At 48.6% G+C, this 17,803-nt stretch overlaps 1 protein-coding gene and 1 long non-coding RNA gene across 3 annotated transcripts in view; one reads left to right on the top strand and one right to left on the bottom strand.

Moving 5' to 3' along the window:
* EPHA6 (EPH receptor A6) overlaps positions 1–17,803 on the bottom strand; it is a 1,072,121-nt gene that overhangs the window by 191,439 nt on the left and 862,879 nt on the right. The window lies entirely within an intron of this gene.
* On the top strand, positions 1,539–9,924 carry LOC142006987 (uncharacterized). The gene is made up of 3 exons (XR_012643878.1): positions 1,539–1,581; positions 4,692–4,758; positions 9,767–9,924. It is a non-coding gene; the product is annotated as an uncharacterized LOC142006987 (long non-coding RNA).

The following is a 17,803-nucleotide window of genomic DNA, read 5'->3' on the forward strand; positions in this document are numbered from 1 at the left end:
GAGGGAGGGAGGAGGGGGGTGGGGCGGCGAGGGAGAGGGGCGACCCGCCTTGGGGTGGGCCCTCTTTTGGTCCTGCCGCCGGCCCTGCCTCCCTCTCCTCCACAGGCCCAGCTTTTGTGCCCGCTCGGGCGCTGGCGCCCGCTTCTTCTCTCCCGGCACCATGCTGCCGGGCGCCCTCCGACGCCCGAGCGGCGATGGATCCGTCCGGGCCTAAAAGAGGAGGGGCGGTCCCAGGGCCTGTCGCGGTCGGGGCGCCGCCGGTCTCGTGGCTGACGCTCCCCGGGTCGGAGGAGGTCCCGGGCTCCTCTTCTTCGTGCCGGGCCAGGGGGCAATCCCTCCAGACATGCCCCGCCGCCCGGCACCCAAAGCACCGGGCCTCCCCCAGGGTGTAGAAGACCCGGTACTGCGCCCCTTGATAGGGCTCCAGTATAGTCCCCTCCTGGGCCACCCCGCCCTGTGCTGCCGCCGGCAGCAGTTGGACTCGGGCCTGCCGGCGGAATGAGAGCACGTGCCGGAGGGCGGGGTCTTTGCAGCCTAGCGGGAGGGGACTCAGGACCGTCAAAGGCCGGCCCAGGGCGGTGAGGAAAGGCAGAAGGGCGGCGTTGGGAAGGAAGGGCGGGACGGACGAGAACACCACCCGCACGCCCAGGTCTTCCAGTGGCTCCAGGGGCACCTGCACGCCCCCAACCGCCAGGCCCCTCTCCACCGCCTCCTGGGCGGCGGCCTCCGAAGCCAGGAAGAAGATGATCTTCCCGAACATCTGGGAGGCTGCCACCACGGCCGTGGTCCCCACCACCCATGCCAACGCCCGCACGTAGGTTTCCACGTGGGGCGAGGCAGCCACCAGGAGGCAGCGGACCCCGTGCCTCCTGGTGAGCGCAGGGAAGGGGCCGCGACCGTCGGGGATGGTAGTCCTGGCGGAGGCGGAGGGAGCAGGGTGCGGGGCGGCGGCCGCCGCCTGGGCATACAACCTGGGGGCCGAGATATCGGGGCCCCCAGGGGTGGTGGAGGGAGCAGGGGGAGGGGGAGAAGGGGAGGCTGCAGCGAGTGCTTGGGCAGCCGGGGGGAGAGTCCCCGCCGCGTGGGGTTTAGCCTTCCGGGCGGGGCTCTTGCCCTTCCTTTTCCCCTGGCCCTTCCTGCCCTTTTGGGGGGGGTGGGTTCGGGGCCAGGTTACTGGAGGACGCCACGGCGGAGGTGGTGGGAGCCCCGGAGCCTGTGCCCGCGCCCTCAGCCGACATGGCGGCAGAGTCTTGGGCGGCCCTGGATGAGTGGGCCGCCGTTTCGGGGGTGGGAGGGTGACAGTGGAAGACGAGGGGAGGAGGGGGTCACTGGATGACCCTCCGGTGGGTGTGGGGGTCATGGTGGTGGGTTTGTAAGATGGGGGAAGTTTGTTGGGCGTGGGGCCTTTAAGAGAGAGCGGGGGAGGGGAGGAGAGTGGAGTGGAAGGAAGGGTGGAGGCGTGGCTGCCCCTCCCCCACCGGCCAGGCTGAGGACCCAGTCAGGTGGGGGAAGGGCAGAGCAAGGGCAGTGAGGTCAGGGGAAGGTGAGACCTAAGATGGCCACTGCTCCCAGCACAAGATGGTAAGATGGCTCCTTTTCTGCACTGGGATGTGAGGGAGTAAAGTTTATGCGTGTGTGGTGGTGGGGGGTGGGGTGAAGTGAAAAATAAAGGGGGGTGGGAGGGGGCGTGGGCACAGCCAACCTGGTGGAAATGGGGCGGGTGGGGCTGCCCACGTGCGCCTGAGGGTGAGGGGGGGGCCCACAGCAGCTGCTGCAGAGCCCTCAGGAAACCAGGGGGAGAAGGAAGGGGCAGCTGGTTAGAAGGGGGCCTAGGTGCAGGAGGGGCCCCCAGCGGCGGCTGGGTGTGGGTGGGGGGGCAGTAAGGGGGGGTGGCTGCAGGGGTGGGGCAGGGGCACACCCTAACACCCCACCCCTGGCTATGCAGCCACCCCTCTGGAGCCCCGGTGGAAAGGAAGGGCTCTGCCCAAACTCACCCCTCCCAGGCCACTCCACAGGAAGAGGCCTGTGGAGGGGGCCCAACCGCCGCTTTCAGAAGCCCCTTAACTTTCCGGGGGGGTGAGGATGCAGCAGCTGCTGGATGAGGAGGTGGGCTGCTCAAGTGGGGGGCAGCAGCAGTTCCCCTGTCTTTGGTTGTGTGGGGAATGGGGAGCAGGGGAACGCAATGCTGCTGAAGGCTGGGAGGAATGTGTCTCCCAGAGGTCATTTGCATGAGAATGCAAAGGTGAGCATGTGTGATACCTTTTCAGGCAAAGCCTAATGGGTAGCAAGTAAGCCATGAGATTTGGTCTATTGTAAACATGTCGTTGTAAAATCACAATGTAAGCTGACACTTATTGCAGGACTTGTGAGATCTCACCTATGCTCTGGGTTGTTGTGGGGGACAGGGCAGTCCCCATAGCTGCATAGGACATTGATTACACAGGGCTCCCTGGTTTAAAGCATTGTAAAAAGAAAGGGGAGGGGCAGTGGTTGAGCTAGCTTGTTGAGTGCCATAGCACTGCCTATGCCTTGGCTGTATAGCTATAAGCCTGGCTTGACTAACTCTCCCCACCTGTTGAAAGATAGAGCTGGATACTAGGGCTACGTCTACACGTGAAGCCAACATCGAAATAGGCTATTTCGATGAATAACGTCTATACGTCCTCCAGGGCTGGCAACGTCGATGTTCAACGTCGACGTTGCGCGGCACCACATCGAAATAGGCGCTGCGAGGGTACGTCTACACGCCAAAGTAGCACACATCGAAATAAGGGTGCCAGGCACAGCTGCAGACAGGGTCACAGGGAGGACTCAACAGCAAGCCACTCCCTTAAAGGGCCCCTCCCAGACACAGTTGCACTAAACAACACAAGATCCACAGAGCTGACAACTGGTTGCAGACCCTGTGCCTGCAGCATGGATCCCCAGCTGCCGCAGCAGCAGCCAGAAGCCCTGGGCTAAGGGCTGCTGCCCACGGTGACCATAGAGCCCCGCAGGGGCTGGAGAGAGAGCATCTCTCAACCCCGCAGCTGATGGCCGCCATGGAGGACCCGGCAATTTCGACGTTGCGGGACGCGGATCATCTACACGGTCCCTACTTCGACGTTGAACGTCGAAGTAGGGCGCTATTCCGATCCCCTCATGGGGTTAGCGACTTCGACGTCTCGCTGCCTAACGTCGAAGTTAACTTCGAAATAGCGCCCGACGCGTGTAGCCGCGACAGGCGCTATTTCGAAGTTAGTGCCCCTACTTCGAAGTAGCGTGCACGTGTAGACACAGCTTAGGGTTTTTGTGAAACCTGATATGAGAGGTACCAGGAGCTGAAATCACAGAGTGGCAGCTGAGGCCACACATTGCTGAAATCACAGGGTTCTGCCTTAGGGTGATCCCAAGCAGTGGGGTTGGGAGTGATGACGGCAACTGGTGGGCAGCTGGTAGGAGCGGCAGCGGGTGGCCAGTAGGAGCAGTTGCGGACAATGGAGCCTGGCAGGCAGCCGGTAGGAGGAGTGGTGGACAACAGTGACCCACGGGCTAGAGCGGGCGGCTGGTGGCAGCAAGGGGAGGCTGCAGACAAGTGGACAGCTAGTACTGCCCTGGTGATGTATCTGCGGGCTTTGGGTTTGGGACTGCACAGCAGAAGGTACACCCTGTAACTGTGTGTGGGGTAAAGGGCCAAGAGCCCCAGCAAGAGACTAGGTTCTACTGCATATGGGGATGGTATCTGGGTGAAGGGGGTTTGTCTCTTCTTTGCTTAGATATACTGCATCTGTCACCGTAACCTTGGGGTAGGTTATGGTCATTAAACAAGCCATTTCTATCTCAGACTCTGTGCTTGCGAGGGCGGGGGAGAACTGCCTTACAGGCACCCAGCATGGGGGAGAAATTGTCCCAGGCCACTGGGTGGGGGCTCGAGCCGGTTGGTTGTATCCTTGACAGGAAAACCCCACAAGAGTTGAACCTGGCCCTTCTGGCAGGCATCTGGCATTAATAAAAGGGTTACATAATAGGTAAACTTAATGATGTGCCCTGTTGTGCTGTCACACTGTTCTGCAGTTAAATCTTTGATTATTTACTACTTGTGTAGCTTGCCAGCTCATAATAAAGAGAACAACTACTGGGGAGACAGGCAGATTCCATTCACAGAGAAGAAATAATGCTGTTGAAAGCAATTCGTGACCCTCAGTTAAGAAAGTGTTTGAAGTTAGTGAACACTGTTGATAACAGCCCCAATAAAGTATTCCCCAGAGTCAATTACAAGTATGATTTTTTCTGTGCTTGAACACTTTCGATTGCAGATTCACCATGCCACCTTTGTAAAGTGGTAGTTTGTTTTTGTCATCATAAAAAAGTGGAGTTGAGGGCTATGTGGTTATTTTACAATTTCCTTAACAACAACAACCACAACAATAATTCTTAGTTATTATGAACTAATGAAACTCAAGTAAGAGCTAAGTGTCAGATTATGATATTGGGCTATGACTACACTATGAGATAAGTTTGAATTTAAGGCAGTGAGCTCGATAGTACAACATGTCTGTCTTCAATGTATATGCCATTAGCTCGACTTAGGGAGCACTATCATCAATATCATACTATCGTCGGAATTGTCTGGGGATAGCGTCAAATTTGAATTTAAAAGTTTGAATAAAGGCCAGCGTGGAAGGGCCACATCTTAACATTGACTTTATTAGTCTCCACAGGTGTCCTGTATGTAACCCACGATGTCCATCAGTGCTCCACTCTGGCTGCTGCTCTCAGGTATGCAGGAATTAGGTAACAGGAAGACTGTGAATTTCAGTTTGGGACCAGAAAGCCCGTGGCTGCGGGGTTATGTTTGTATTAGAGTCTGAAAAACGTCTTTCTTACTTTGCTATTAGTGCTGTTAGTGCATCTACCCATTACAAATAGCCCCTGCACTGAGTTCGTGGTTCTGTGTCTACCTCTGCTTGCTGAGCACTTCATACTTTTTGTTTTGCTCCACTTGGTGCCAGGTGCTGCCTCACCACACAATAAGAGGCTGAGAAATTTCTTCTCAGCTGTTTATATTTGTGCCTGCCCCACCTCCACCACAGGTGCCATGTAGTCAGGGTCTTTCCCACGTTCAACCACATCATGTGGCTAGCCCCAGACTCAATACAAGGATGTGCCTGCTATTCAGGGCTGACCATTCTAGCAGGCAGCACCATGCTCTGGCTTGCATGTGGTTAGGACTCTAAGAGTGGGAAAGATTTTGGGGGGCTTGCAGCTCCTGAGGAGAAGTCTCCCTCAGTGGCTAAGGTGTTTTGGGGCATTGCTGCCACCAGGGGGAATTCTCCACTGGAGACTAAGAATTCTGGGGGCTTGCAGCTGTCCAGGGGGGACTGCTTCATCTGACCCCCTACCAAAAATATTTTCAGGGCCTTTCTGCAGCTGGGGTGGGGGGAGTCTCCACCAGTGGCTAAGATTTTCAGGGGCTTGCAGCCACCTGGGGGGACTACCTCAACTGACCCCCACACTGAAACCCTCCCATGCCCCCCACCCCAAAAAGGAACTGGGGGGTCAGCTGTTGCTGGGGGTGGGGTGTGTGTGTGTGTAGAAATTTCCTCTGGTGGCTATGAATTGTGGGGCCTGGTTGCCACCTGGGGAACAGTTCAAGTGGCCCTTGAGCTATGGACCCTGCACCCCGCACCCAAAATGATTTTTGGGGACCATGTCAACTGGCCATTCAACCTCCCAAATACCAAACTGCCCCACAATGGCAACGAATTTTGGCAAGCCTGATCTCCCATCCCCTGTGTTGGCAATGTCTGTGTGGTGAAGAGGGAAGACAAAAATATTTTTTCTAGGCTTTTCTATCCTCTTTCTTCTAACTTTGGACCCTTTCATGCAGGGAAGAGTGGGTGGAGGGCCAACTGAGAATACAGACTATGCGCAGAAGCTGTATAATGGACTGGGAACCAAAAAACCCTCCCCTCAACAACTCTTGTTTTTCAAAAAAACTTATTTTACTATCTACTCTTTCTTCATACTTTTCATTTCCCTGTATTATTTTCAGGGATCAGAAGCAATCAAGGGAGGGGAGACAGACAGTGGCTGGCCAGCTGAGAATCACCCTCTCAGCAACTCTCTTTTTTCAAAAGCTTTTGCTTTTCATTGTCCCTGTATTATTTTCAGGATCACATGTAATCAAGGGGACAGTTGGTGGAGAGCCAGTTGAGAAGACACACACCTGCTGATTTGCATAAAATCTTTCATAATTCAGTTACAGCTACAGTTTTAAAAAGTAATTCAGTTATAGAGTAAGAGATTTCTGTGCATTTGGTGATCTTTGTAGATGCTCTAGTTTTCTTTTCTTCCACTTGGAAAAATGGATGTTTGCTTACTACTGGAGGAGAATGAGGACAATGCAATGTGGGAAGATGATGTCAAATATCAGCAAAAATACCCAGAATACTACAGGAATGAGGGAACGGTGGGATAGATTCCCACAATGCACTGCTGCAACAGTTGATGTTTGCTGATTGAGTGTGGTGCGAATAAGTTGCCTTTGTGAGGAGCGCATGGGGAGGTGAGGATAGTCAAATTCAAATTTATAAAATCCAGCATTACAAAATTGATATTAGTAAATTCAAATTTTTCTTATAGGCTATGTCTACACTAGCTCAAATCTTCAAAATGGCCATACAAATGGCCATTTTGAAGATTACTAATGAGGCACTGAAATACATATTCAGCACCTCATTAGCATGCCGCCAGCTGCAGCTCTTCGAAATTGCTGCTTTTCACTGCCACACGGCTCGTCCAGATGGGGGTCCTTTTCGAAAGGACCCCTCCAACTTCGAAATCTCCTTACCTGCTCATAAGAATAAGGGGACTTTGACATTGGAGGGGTCCTTTCGAAAAGGAGCTGTCTGGACGAGCCGCATGGCAGCGAAAAGCGGCAATTTCGAAGAGCCGCAGACGCCGGCAGGCTAATTAGGCACTGAATATGTATTTCAGCGCCTCATTAGTAATCTTCAAAACGGCCATTTGCACGGCAATTTAGAAGATTTGGGCTAGTGTAGACACAACCATAGTATATACCTAGCCTTAGTTACGTTGGCATAAAATAGAGGTCACTTACCTTGAAGAGTAACTGGAATTCTTCGATTTGCATATCTGCATGTATCTACATTTCAGGTGATGGTGTGTCCCAGTGACATCAATCAGAGATAAAAGGTAATAGTGTCCACATGGGTCTCATGTACACGAGTAGGTATATTGTATAACATGTACATGTACACAACTCCAGATCCTTCTTTCCAGAATCCCTACTGCAAACTCTGAAAGATGAGGGATAAGGAAGAAGGGGCTTCTGAAGTCCAGGGGGTCCTTTCAAAAGGCCCCCCATTCACATAGGCATCATGCAATTCGAAAGCAGCACTTTCAATTCACACGTAGCTGCCATTATGCTAATGAGGTGTTGCTTATTCACAGAAGTGCAGCATTAGCATATTCCCAACTTGCTCATTACCATATTCCTTCTGAAAGGAAGGGGCTAGTGTAGACGTAGCCATAATGTTTTGAGACTATGTGCAGAGAGATCCAAGTGGCTACCTTAGAGCTTTCAAATAATGGAACATTAAGGAACCCTATTGAGCTAGTGAACTGTACTTTAATGTGTTTCAGTGGGTCCATATTCCTGATCTGACAGAACATTTAAATATATATAGAAATCCATATTGACAGTCTCTGATTGAATCCCCCTTTGAATGCTCAGTATTAGAGACAAAGGCCGTTTCTACACAGGCCACTTTCTCTGAAAGTGGCATGGTAATACACGGCCCGAGATATGCTAATAAGGCGCGGATGCAAATTCCCTGTGCCTCATTAGCATATGGTCACGTGATTTGGAGTCCGGAAGACCATTCTTCCGGACTCCAAAATGCCATTTAGAAGTGTGGCCCCGGGGGAGCTTCTGGAAGGAAGCCCTTCTTCCAGACGCCCCTTCTTCCCAAAAATTTTTGGAAGAAGGGGCCTCCGGAAGAAGAACTTCCTTCCCGAAGCTCCCCCGGGGCCACGTTTCTAAATGGTGTTTTGGAGTCGGAGAAAGTGGCCTGTGTAGAAATGGCCAAAGAGTCTAGGGGATTTCTGGAAGGGTTTAGTTCTTTCCAGGTAGAAAGGGTGAGCCCTTCTCATGTCCAGAGTGTGTAGGATATCCTCTGTGGGTTTACCAGGTAGCTTAGGGTAAAATATCAAAAAGTAAATAGGTTGATTCATGTGGAATTCAGAGGATATATTCTTCATAAATTGTGGATGTGGACGGTGGGTGACTTTGTCCTTGAAAAATGTTGCATATGGGAGCTCAACCCTGAGTGCCCTTATTTCACTGATCTTTCTGGCTGAGGTAATACTAACCAACTATGCTATTTTCACTGATAAGTGGAGTAACAAACAGGTGGCTAGAGGTTCGATGGGTGGTCTGCAGTGTTTCTGCTACTTTTTTTATGCTTAAGCGTGGAATGACTTGTTATGTGCACTAATATGGAGCTGCATATACTGGTGTCCATAACAAAGGTTGGGGACACGATTGGCTTATCTGAGGAGGTGGATGAGTTCTACGCAGAAGACATGTCTTGGTGTGTCCTCTTTCACTTCCTCACATCTCAGTTCAGTGGATGGTCTAGAATGACATCCCCTAAAAAAGCTCCAGGTCCCCTGTAGTGCCCATAGCAGTGGGAAGCCCATCAGAGGGTACATCCAGGGTGGTCCATATGGCTGAGACCCATATGGCTCCATGATGGTCAAGGGGTTTTGGTGGTGAGTGGTGTAGGGATGCCGAGTAGCGTCCCTGCAGCTCCTCCTCTTCTTAACTTGATAATCTTGCCATTTTCTGGGGGCTGTGAGTTCCAGTGGAATCTTTTGGAGGCTCTCCACACCAAGAACAGGTGATTGCAGTGCCAATGAGATTTCTGAGTCTTTCCGAGAAAGCAGAGACCGTGTTGGTACTGCTAGCTGGGAAGCTGGTGCAGCTGGTGCCGATCCCAGTACTAACCAGTGCTGATGTTGGTTTGGAGGAGGTGGTGCCCACTGTCAGTGCTGCCAATTACATGGTGCCAGGGATGGGGGCATGGTGCATGCTGAGGTTTTCAACACTGAGTCTCATACCTGTTAGCTCAATGCTTTGGCAAAGTCAAGTTTTTGACAGTAGACACCTTCTCTTTCATTCAAACCTCAGTCAGGCCAGAGGTGCATGGAACTTCATCAGCGCTTCCCCAAGAAAGAGGTGGCATTGGGGGAAGCAACCTGGCTGGAGACTGTCTCTGGAGAGATGTGAGAGCCCTCTTTTTGGTTTCCCTCCTGAGAGGTGCCTGGAGAGGCAGTGTGCTTCTCTGTCTCTGATTGGAAGGACTTCTCCAACAGGATCATTTTCCATCTTACATTCCTGTCCTGTGGGCTCTGGCTTTCAGGTTGCTGCACTGGGAGAATTTATGGGGAACATGTTCCTCCCCTAGACAGCATACATGTAAAGAGTGCCTGCCTGAAATGGGCATGGCCCCATGGCAAGAGCCGCAACGTTTGAAGCTCGGGTATTCCAGCAGCTTATCTAGTCAACACCCTTTAAAGGGATGTTGCCTAGCAGACTAACAAACCAATTTTTTTTTTTAATCACACTAATGTCAACTCTAATGTTATGTATCTATGCAATAACCATTAGTACAGTTATTATATATTATAATTATTATAAAGCGTATTTTCTAACTGTTTTGGGGAGAAGTATAACACTGCCTTTGAACTCTGTCTACAGGTAAGGACTGCGAAGTAGGAACTGGAGGGTTCAGATCATGTGTGCCCTATGAGACACCATTGGTGCGATGAAACACCTATTTGTATGCATGATTTACATGGAACACTACCTTAAATCTCCAGTTGATGGCACCAGGGCAGATTACTGCCTGAAGTGGAGCACCCACAGGGGACACCACTCAAAGATTCTAGAGTAACTCCTTAGAAATCAATGATATCAAGATCACATATTGATAACTGAGATTAAAATATGAGCTAATAGTGAACTTTGGCACTTAAAATATTATCTTGCCTTCAAAATACACATGATAGAATGTATTTTTAAAAATTTCCCTTCCTCCTCCTCAGACGGACAACTGATGTTCCAGCCCAGATTTTGTAAGACACTGGCAGAGCCATGTGTACCTGTTGCTATGGCCCATCCAACTGGCTGCAGCACAGTGATTGGTAATGCTGCCTCTTTGTAGTGGGGCTCCTGTCCCACCTGAGCAAGGAAAGGGTTAAGGCAAGTCAGTGGGAGCCTGCCCAGAGCCCTGGCCAATGAAGAAAAGGCTTAGAAATAACCAATCAGATGATGACTTTCTGGAGCAGCCTGCTATGTAAGAAGCTGCTCAGCAGAGTGGAAGGAGTTAGATCTTGACCAGCAAAGGTGCAGGACCAGCTCCTAAGGAAGGAGAAGCACCTTGCACAGAGCAGTGCTAGGCAGGCTCAGGAAAGCTAGAAAGGGAGGCTCCAGCCTGATATTCCCTGGGCTGTAGCCTTGATACAAGAGCCAAAAAGGTGCAAGGAGTTACAGGTAAGTGGCCCAGAGAGTGAGAGGCAGTGAAAGGTGAGAGAAGGAGAGCAGGACAAGGCTGTTGCCAGAGGGTCCCTGGTCTGGGACCTGGAGTAGTGGACAGGCCTGGCTCTCCCGCTTCCCCCTCGCATTGCACCTTACCACTAGGAAGTGACCTTTATGGACTGTGGCTTGTCCCTGAGGTGAGGAACTACACTAGAGCTGCAGGTGGCCATAGAGGCAGGTGAGGCAGAGGACTACTGATACCTGCCAGAAGGGGGCAAGAGAAAGAGTAGTGGGCACTGCCAGAGGGCAGCGTCCAGAAGAGAATGACGTGGTCCTGAGAGTGGTGTGGGTCCAGAGCAGGGCATGGAGAGAGCACATGGTGACAACAGGCGAGAAATTGTCCAGAAGGTGGCACCCTGCTGAGGATAAGAGCTACTATCAGTGTGACCACCAGGAAGCACCATGGCAGTGAGGGTGAAAGGTGAAGAAAGAACACATTGAGGTACATTCTACCTGCCACAAGCCAGCTTGTACAGATTTTGGTAACGGTGCTTCTGACATCAAGAGTATAAAGAGAAGATTTAAGTTGTCAGTGTCACCTCTAACGATACTTCTTACGCTACCTGCTACAGTAATGGGTATAGTTGTAAATAAAACATCTAAACAATATAAAAACATGAAAAACTATATACTAAAAGAAAGATATGGTCACATTTTCTTAAAGCTTAAATGCTCAAAATACAAAAGTAGATAATTTCTCTCTAGACCAATATTAATTTAACACATTTCTGTAGTTTCAGCAATCACAAAATACTTTTGTATTCAGAATATGGTATTTAATTGAATGTTCTTTTCATAGGCACATTCAGTTACATATCTCTCAACACAGAAATTAGTCATTAGTCATAACAAAAACCTTATTTATCTATATTCAAATTCAGTAAAAATGACCTTGCTAAATTTGGTAGAAAAATGACACTACCTACCAATTAACTTAGTCATGAATCCACTCTGGAATCTTAAACTGAATACATGGAAATAACAAGATTCCAAAAAAGGAGGAACTAACGAAAGGAGACTATGGGATGAATACCATCAGAGGATTTAATAACAGCCAGGAGGTGAGCAAGGAGATATTGCATAAACAAATTCCATATGAAAACTTTGCTAAGCGAATGGTGTTTTTTTAGTATTTTGATGGGGTGAGGAATTACACGGGTGGTAGCAGCAATAATTTGTTTGCTTGCCTGGACCTTCACTTCTGTGTGATATGTAGAAGCAGATGCCAGAGAGCATGCTTAATGCAGATGAAATGCTGAGCAATTTTACAAGCAAGTCTCTGTAGAACAGAACACAGAGCACATAGCAATTTCCAAAGATTTATAGCTCTTACAAATATGGACAGATTTTTATGGTGACAACAAAAGACACCTCACTGACACCAGATTTATTCTCCTTACAAATTTCAAAGGCTGGCTCAAATAATGAAATGGATTGGAAGTTATTACTTTCAGAGGCATTTAGTTGTATTCACCAGAAACTGAGTATATTTGCTTAGGAAATACATTGCCTGCCATGTTTCAGTTGGCCATATTCTCTGAAATCTTCTGTGTGTATAATTTCTGAGCAGTGGCATAAAGATGGATAGTCTGGTTTGGGGTATGGATAAATTCTACATGACACTGTTCCCCCTCCTTCAGCACTCCTCAGCCAAATGCAACTGTTGTTTGCATGTGGCTGTTGTGTATTATGCTATGTGCAAACGGGAGAATTTAGTTATTCACTCATCTTGTATTTCATCTTTCTTAAGAAGCTCCTTTTTTTCCTCTCAAGTTTTTTCTGTTCCATTGAACACATTTATCAGGAATCCAGACCTGCAGCAGAGTCACTCTCTGGGCCACTTAATAAGCATATCTAGTCTGAAGTAGGCTGCCTGATTTGTTTGAGGGGTAGGTACACCACCTCTTTACCCCAGCAGGTGCTCAAAGCATTTGCCTACAGTTATGATGATTCCTGCACCTGCTCGTTCCCAGACATGCCTCACTTCAGGTAACCTGAACTTTGGAGATCTGACAGGACTATGGAACAACAGGGTATGTCTGCTAGTTTGGGCTAGACGCACACACAGTAACAACAGCTAATTATAATCTACCTACAGCAATTGATCTCTACAGTTTTGATGCCACAGGTAAGTCTGTAGAGGAAAAGCCTTCTCATGCACACTCACAATGCCATTTCTTTTCTGTCTGAAAGAAACATTACAACTGTCTGTGTGCAATCATGTCATCGTTGCAGCACATAACTTTACTCTTATCAATAGTATTGGGACCTTGTAAGAGATGGGAGAGTGAGCGTGGATATGTTACTAAATAGGAAAATTAAGTGGAGAATGATTTTTTTTTTGCCTTCCAAAAAGTAACTGAGTTATAGTAGACAAATTCTGGCAGACTAAAATGCTTGATGGATGTCTCTGAACAGGCCTATTAACATTTCATATAATCATTTGCAAACTGAAATACAATATTGTAAATCTAAAAAGTGCCCCCCCAACCTAATCAGATCATCCTAAACACGATAAGATGCTGGAAAAAGAAGGTAGAGAAAAAGAGATGTCAAACATCAAAATTGCAGAAAATCTAGAAGTGAGAAGCACATAATGATTTCACTCCCCTTAATTAGAAATGGCAGCCAAGACACACACCTTGGTAACTAAAAGGCTAATTTTTGGTAACATCTAATCCACTTGGCTTCCTGCCTTTCTGAATATGGAATCTGTATCTGACACTCTTATTACAGATTGGATTATGTCTCTGGGGGAGAATTATCAGAGTCTCCTGCAGGAACTAAAAATCAGTGTGGAAGGAGGGATAATTAATGGAAATCACTAGGCTGGTAACAAGTTTGGAGGAGTCAACCACCATGCTCGGAAGACTGCACAGACTGTTTTGACCTTGTTCAACCTGGTTAAAAAGACCTGACAAGGATGAAAACTAGATAAAGTGACCAGCCTGACACGGGTGGGTCCAAGAGGGGTAGACCTCCTCAAAAGGTTTTAAAGTATTTTTTTCTTAACAGGTTCTGCAGGTGGTAGTTGGCTGGCTGCTTGCTGAGCTAAGACCTGCATGTAAGCTGTTTAATTGTTTCTAGAATATATCTTTTCTCTGCAATGCTTTCATTCTGAAGAAGAATAATTTTCCTTGTTAATGCCGGCTAGCATTAACCCTGTCACTAGCCCTGGGGCACATCTACACAGCAACTAAATACCCATGTTGGTGTAGTTCAGCTAACTCAGGCTCATGGGGCACAGGCTACAGAGCTGTAAAATGGTTACGCAGGCATTCAGACGGGGGCAGGCCTCAGAGCCCAGGTTCCATAGTGTGCCTCAATGTCTGCACAACAGTTTCACAACCTGAATCAGCTGACCTGGGCCAGCTGCAGCAGATGTTTAAATATGGGGCAGACATACCCTGAGAGAACAGGATGGCGGGACCAGAGAGTCCCAGGGCTTGGAGGAGGAGGGGCCAGCTAGACCAAAGGCAGGAGCCCAGGGCAGGGCAGCCTCAGCTGCTCTGGCTGCAAGAGAGGGCTTGCAGCATCCAGGGAGCCTGGGCCAGGAGCAGTAGCAGGGAGCACTGGTTGATCTGGCAAAGTGGCAGATCATCGCTGGGCCAGGTGGGAAGCTGTGGCTCCTGGAAGCCATGGCCAGAGCCATGTCGGAAGCCGGGCGGAAAGCCATGCCTGGGGCTGTGTGGGAAGCTGCAACCTGGAAACTGTGGCTGGGGCTGGGAACCAGTGTCTGGGGAGGCTGATTGGGGTTGGGAAGCCACGGGCAGGGAGCCCAGGAGCTGAGGCCAGAAGTGGGACAGAATTAACCAACCAGGTCTGGCAAAATCCCTTGTCTGGGACCACTCAGGTCCCGAGGGTGCCCAAGCAGGGTGGTTGAACCTGTACTGATGTTTCCAGAACTACAATGTGTGCAAACATGTACTATGCATGAGGCCAGTGGTTCCCAACCTTTTCAGTAACATGGCATGCTTCAGTGAGACAACCAATTCCACGGCACACCCACTTTTTTCAGCTGAATCAATTGCTCGTAAATGTCACACTTACATTTAGGGGGGTTACAGTGTTACTGGAGAGGTTTGCAACACAGTAGTACATACAAGAAGTTAAGCAAGGATCAAATGCATTAATATCTCAAATGCACCACATAATACTCCGTCTTGGACAGTGAGCACAGATATTTTCAAAATCTGCTCAACCACATGCTAGGGATGTTGAGTAAACGAGTAACCACTGAAAGCAGGGTCCCCTTTCTGCCTTGCCAGCCGGTTGGAGCCAGGATATGGCATTTAAACTGCATTCAAGCTCCAACAGGCTCCTATCCTCCCTCCCTCCCCTTTGGCACAGCAGGAAGCAGGGGCGGGCTTTCCACCACCTTGTTGTTTGGGCCACGAAGCAGCATTTCAGCTGCCTCCCAGATTGAATGGGGTCCTGCATGGTCAGCATGTCCCCCTTGTGGGGACTCTGAAGACAGCCACTATGTGGGAGCGGGGGACCTGATGACCCCGTGCCAGCTTGGGACTCAGGCAGCCTTGCCACAGCAAGGGGAAATTGATGAAATTCCATGGCACACACTTGGACAGTTCTCATGGCATTCCAGCATTCTGTGGCACACTGGTTGAAATCCACTGCATTAGAATGTCAGCTGGGGCAGTGGATGGGGCAAAGGAGTCTGCAAATTGGTTTCAAAGGCATCATATACTAAGGCGGTCTTCTTTCAAGTGAAAACAGTCAAAAAAACAAATGCCATAAGTACACACTCTCTTCTGTTTCCCAGCCACAACTGTGGAGATTTGCAGATGGAGTCATGGAGGGAAACATAAAGCATTGCTATGGATTAGAAACTGACTGAAAGGCAGGAAATAATGATGGAATGCATAATTCATTGCCAGTGCTCAATGTTCTTTATTAGGACACAGTGTTGTTCATCAGAATCATTAATGATCTCGAAGAAGGTGTGAGCAGTAAGATGGTAATACTTGAACTTGACTGACTCAAAGAGGCTGGTCAAGTTAAAAAGATACTGCAAGGAACCTCACCCATGTGTAAATGGTAGAGCCGGTTGAAATTTTTGGAATGAAATTATGAATCAGTTCTCACTCGAAGACAGCAACATGTTTCCATCAAGCATGTGGTTTTCTCTGAAGATTCCTATGTTGGCTAAAAATTTAATTTGAAAAATTTATGTGGCTGTTTTTTTAAAAAAAAATCTCACACAACCAATTGTTTTCTGGTTAAGTTGATTAGTGAAGTCTGCAACTTGTGACAGGGGACTTGATTTTGTCACTTGTTGTTATGGGTTATTCCTGGCCAGATGAATGTACTCACAAGTCCTGGTGATGGTGGTGGTGGTGGTGGGCGTATATATTTGGCCCAATTGACCTGCATGTCCCAGAGAGAGAGCTATTGCTCCGTTTGGAAAATGTTTTGGGCCTAGGAAGGAGTACCTGTTGCAACTGAGAAGCTGCTTGTAGTGACCCAGGTGTTAGTGGGGGTTCCCTGTAGGGCTATTATATATACCTCTCCACAAGTCTTTCAGGGCAGAGAACAAGGATTTAAAGGTGGCAGCTCTTTCACTGAACATTGTAGCTCTCCTGCTTTTCCATAGTTCCCCATTCTTCCCTCAGATCTACCATCTCCTCCTCCAAGTGAGCACCGTAAGGGAGACCAGTTACAGGAATGCCTGAAGGCAGACTAAAGATACATGAGGAAGGCTGCACCTGGGAACAAGAAAGAAGACAGACCGAGGATCGAAGGTGATGCTCCATTCAGCAAAACGGTGTTAGTGGCATCTTGCAGCACAGGTGGATCCTTACTCAAGAGATGACGCCTCAAGACCTTGCTCCTAAGCTCTTGCCTCTCATTAACATGAGCCCCTTCCCCATCTTAGGGCAATTGCTGACACCAAATTTGACTCCAAAAATAGTGTAGTACCACGCTCACACTCTGCCTTTGGGCTGCCAAGGTGATGCAACAGAAAGCCACCCTGTTGTGTTTCTATGTTAAAGCGAAGTTTAAGCAAATAAGCTTCTGCTGGCAGTAAGGAACCTAACTTTTTTTTAATATTCTGATTTTTTTAAAAACTATTAATGTCCATGCCAATTAGCTGACTTGTCTTTTACACAACTTGCTAACATTCCTAAAATCAATACCTACCACACTTTACCACCAATACTTTGATTCATACCATCATTATTTTAAGCTTAGGATTTTTTATTGGTATTCTTTCCAGATTCTCTGCCCACTCTTTACAAGCCAGGCTTCAAAGCCTAAATTTAAACTGCTCACTTAATTTTCCAGTATCCTCACCCATCACACACCAAATTTTACTTTATATCCCAATGTTATATTCAATAAATGATATTATAGATCTGTCTTTGATACACTCATGGCAAGATACAAGGTGCCTCTACTCAACTGTTTGATGGGGAGTGGATATAGCAAGTACATCCTTCCCTTATGCACCTACAGAAGGGCAGCCAGCCTCTCAGAGCTTGGACTTCCTGGGCCAGACTGTCATCTCTTATTGGTTTTACACAGGCAATTAAATTTATCTCAGTGGCGATACTCCTTATTTACAGCTGTGGGAGAGGAAAACCAGGATCTTTGACAGTGATACTTTTAATTGCAAAGAGGATGTGGCTGAGCAGAGTGAAGGTCTGGCTTCTGCAGCACAGGTAGAATCTCTCTATTCCAGAACTCTCTTGTCCTGCAACATCAGTAATCCGACGTGATTTTAGTTAGCCAGATGACCACTTATCGTAGGTGTGGCCAAGTTTCCTGTGATCCCATGAACTTTGTTTCCAGCCACCAGTCCCAGCTCTCAGTGTTCTGTGCTGTTATTTATCTGTAATTTACCCCCTAAATGTCTTCAAAGAGCCCAGTAAGCACTGAAAGTGTTGGTAATGTGCTAGACAATATTGGCCTTCCATGGTCCAGCAAATTCTCTCATCCAGCACTGGTCAGGTCCCAAGAGTGCTGGATTACAGAGGTTCAACCTGTATAACTTTCTCACTGTATGCATTGGCTGGGGTGATCTGAAGGCAGAGGAATGAGCTTGTACCTCACCTCTCCCCTTCCTCCACCCCCAGTATATATTACTGCTAATGCCCATAAAAGCATTGAGGTACTGAGCACTGCACAAGTGCCTCTGGGCACTGATGCTGAAGTGGAGCACTTGCCTATCTACTTCCA

The sequence above is a fragment of the Carettochelys insculpta genome, chromosome 1 (assembly GCF_033958435.1).
Source record: "Carettochelys insculpta isolate YL-2023 chromosome 1, ASM3395843v1, whole genome shotgun sequence".
In the NCBI taxonomy this organism is placed as follows: Eukaryota; Metazoa; Chordata; order Testudines; family Carettochelyidae; genus Carettochelys; species Carettochelys insculpta.